Below are 4,266 nucleotides of genomic sequence, written 5' to 3'. Positions count from 1 at the left end.
TGCCACGAGGAAGCATTTGCCTGTTCATGATATATTCAGATTTTTTGCATATTTGACACTCTTGTATGTTTCAGATCTTCAAATAAAATGTGAAGACAAAAACAACCTGAAAAACTACAAAATACACCGCTTTTGAAAGATCATTTTATTTGTTGAAGGTAAAAAGGAAAACAGCAACTGACCCTGTGTGAAAAAGTAACTGACTCCTTAGTTACTCAAACAATCTATTAGCCAAATGTAATTAATAATTGAGTACAATTAGGCTAGACACACCCAGAAGTAATTACTGCCAACCCTGCTGAATATAAACATCACTTAAATGGAACCTTTCCAACAATGCAGGGCCGGTTCTAGACATTTAGAGGCCCTAAGCAAAATTTATGTTGGAGGCCCAGATATAGTCATATTATGTGCTGTAGTGCAATACGTTAAACATGCACTATATACACAAATCAACTGCTAGTGGAAGTGAAAGAGACAAACTACTAAGCAGAATGAATAGTTCATTTCTTCATAAAATTGTATGCTTATTTTAGTGCATGTGGCTGTGGCTCAGGTAGTAGAGCGGATTGTCCACTAATCGTAGGGTTGGCGGTTCAATTCCCGGCCCACGTGACTCCACATACCGAAGTGTCCTTGGGCAAGACACCGAACCCCAAGTTGCTCTCGATAGCAAGTTAGCGTCTTGCATGGCAGCTCTGCTACCGTGTGTGTGTGACTGGGTGAATGAGACACAGTGTAATGTGCTTTGGATAAAAGCGCTATATAAGTGCAAACCATTTACTGGAATTTAGAAGATATACAGACAGTTGAGGCACTTTTTTTTAATGCTCTAGTGTGTTTGGTCTTTGACTTTGAATACAAACTTTAGTATTTTGCTAGTCGGCTCCCGACGCAATGTCATTGTGAATCTAAAGTGTCTGACAGTCTCGACGTGTGGACGGCGCTCACGTTCTTTTGAACTCAGAATAAAATGGCAAATGATCTATCCGGAAATGACGCTGATCAACAGAACAAGGCCCAGTTTATTATTAGAATACATTACGATCACTCCAAATAACTCACATACCTGCATCACGAGTTGAACTTTCTTTGCGTGCCTGTTTAGTCTTTCGCTCAGCAGCCCCCAAAGGATGTGGTTGTATCTGCGCAATAATAAGTCACTGACACAAAGTCAGAAAGTCACTCACATAAAGTCAGACATAAAGTCAGCTGCAGAAAAGTTGCATTTTTGCATTTTGTTCATCGTACCATATGTCTTCATACATTCAGAGGGTGGGACCCAGTTTGAAACGGTGACATTAATTGGTGTCACTACAGGTGAGTGGCATTTCATCTATATCTAATTGACAAAGAGCCTAGTCTTTTGCTGCCTGTCTTGATTGGTGGAAAAACATATAGGGATGTTACGGTTATGGAGGAACCGCCTCCACGCCCAAAACCCTAGGCAATTGCCTACTCTGCCTATAGGTAGTGCCGGTCCTGCAACGATGTGAAGTATGCTAAAAGGTCTCAACATGGAGCACACTATGCTCTGATCAAAAGAAATTCCAGCAGTGATGACAAAGAAAGTTATTCAAACACACTGAGAGCCATTATCTACAAATGGAGAAAACAAACAAATGGGTAAAATTCCTCCCAAGAGTGCAAAACCTACATGAACATCTAAGGAATCGGAGGCCTCCTTCATTAGCCTCATGAGGTCAGCATTCATAATTCCATGATTAGAGAGAGACTGGGCAAAAATTGTATCCATGGGAGAGTTTCAAGGTGAAAATCCCTGCTAACCAAGAGGAACATAAAGGCTCATCTAGCCAAAAAAAACAACCCTGATGACTCCCAAGCCTTTTGGGATAATGGTCTGTGGACTGCTGAGTCAAAAGTGGAACTTTTTTGGAAGACTTGGCTCCAGTACATCTGGCTTAAAGCTAATGCAGCATTCCACAATAACAACATCATACAAACAGTGTAAGACTGGTGTTAGTGTGATGGTGTGGGAATGCTTTGCTGCTTCTGAGAAACCATGAATTCTGCTCTCTGCCTGAAAATCCTGATGGAGAACGTCTGGAGAAAGTCCATGATCTGCTGCTCAAGCACAATTAAGTTATACAGCAGGTACAAGAACACCTCTGAAGGGCTCAAAACTCGAACCCCATTGAGTTTAATTCAAAAAGTGGAGCTTTCATATATTCAGTACACATAAAGTGAAATATTTCCAGCCTTTTTTTTTGTTTTAATCTCAATGATTATGACTTACAGGTCATGGAGATCAAAAATCCAAAATATCAGAGTAAAGAATTTATAATACAGAAATGTCGACCTTCTGAAAAGTATGTTAATTTATGCACTCGATACTCGGTCAGGGCTTTAATTCTTTTGCATGAATTACTGCGTCAATGCGGCGTGGCATGGAGGCAATCAGCCTGTGGCACTTCTGAGGTGTTCTGGAAGCCCAGGTTGTTTTGATAGCGGCCTTCAGCTCGTCTGTATTGTTGGGTCTGGTGTCTCTCATAGATTCTCTATGGGGTTCAGTGAAGGTGCTATAGTGTTGTTATTGGTTTATGACAACGTCACAGAGAACCAAGACGTTGCTGAGTCCATGGACAACTTATTAATTTCCAGAGACAGGCTTCAGGCTGTACAACCTTTCAGCCTTGTCTTTTGACAGATGCAGGATATACAAATGTTTCTTGAACAGGTAAGGGATATGATGAATGTTGATCTTCTGACACACAGAATCAGACCGTCCCATAGCTGGCCATGTGCACCTTTGTATTACATTTTAGTTTTCTTTACAAATTGTTTTGGGATATTTTCTTTCAGAAAAAAAAAAAGAAAGATCAAACTGTTAGAGATACTATAAATGTGTTGTTATATTAAGTGTTGTTACACTTAAATATAACAAAAAATAATTTTAAATTACAAAGTTTGAGTTAAATTTTTGTTATATTTAAGTGAATCTGGCTTAAAGAAATTGATTTATCAACTTAAAAATTTTGAGGTAATTAGTTTCCTCAAGTTTTTTTGAGTTAAATGAACTTATCCGGTTTTACAGTGATGAAAAAAGTGAACTCCGCACTCTCACCTGAGCCAACATGCCACAGCTGCCACGTTACCACCGCACCAATCTACCACACACATTTTAATCATATTAATTTAAACAGCATAGCTATAGTACCTGTCAGTGGCAACATCCCCGCAAGATTTCATAATGTAATTGGTTTATGTTAATTCCATGTGAATTGATCATTCTCACTTTACATATTTCAATCTAATGAATTAGAAAGTTGTTTAAATTAAGTTTAGCGTAAGCAATGAAATCACGTTTTGATGAGAAATTTAATACGACCACATATTCCATTTTTTTCAGCGCTCCTTGGTATGGGCTATATATTATTACCTTTGCTATTATAAATTTAATATTATTTTTAAATTTAAAATTATTATAAACTTTATTGTAAATAAAGTATACAATTTATTATAATCGCACAATAAGCATAAACTCTTGCAACAACAAAAATCTTTAAAAAATAGATTTCACTCTCAGTCTTTGTAGAAAATGTGTAGAAAACGTGAACAGAATGAGGAAATGTTTCTTTGCATCGATTGTAAGTGACGTCACTGCAGGTGGCTATTGCACGTGCCGTCATTTGCAGAGGAAATGCAGGTGAGTGAGTGCGCAACCCGGAGAGTGAAAGTCTGCAGCCAGAGCCTTCTCAAAAAAAGTCCATTGATATTTTACTGTGTTTGAGTTTTTGCTTGTTACTTTTATGAATTCCAGTGGCAAAGCTTTTGCAATACTCACATGCACAGACACGCACACAGCACACACACATCTGTCAATATCTGCTGAAACATTTTCTGGAGAGAGTAGCAAGAAGCAATAGTACACACTGGCAAGTCTTTGCTAGCCTGAGATTTTTTTTTTATGTTCCCTCAAGTTACCTTCACACAAGCTGTATTATTAGTGTTTTATACTTTTTACTTTCATGACTAAGTAATGCAGTTTTCACAAAAACAAGGTTTTATTGCTGTTTTGTGGGAGCCTACAGCATTCTAGAAAGGCACTTCGTTCCAGTCCACTAATTTCATTGGTCACGAGACGTTTTACTGTGTGTATCAGTCTGCTCGTCTGTGTTCGCCACGTAAAATTCCACTTTCTAGTTCGAAACCGTTACTACGGCAGTATTAGCAGCAGCATCATCAGCGGACATGCCAAACAATCATTTTCAGGAAAATAACTTTTGGTTTAATATATATGAAAGC

The sequence above is a fragment of the Ictalurus punctatus genome, chromosome 10 (genome assembly GCF_001660625.3).
Source record: "Ictalurus punctatus breed USDA103 chromosome 10, Coco_2.0, whole genome shotgun sequence".
In the NCBI taxonomy this organism is placed as follows: Eukaryota; Metazoa; Chordata; class Actinopteri; order Siluriformes; family Ictaluridae; genus Ictalurus; species Ictalurus punctatus.
This window is presented reverse-complemented; position numbering follows the sequence as displayed.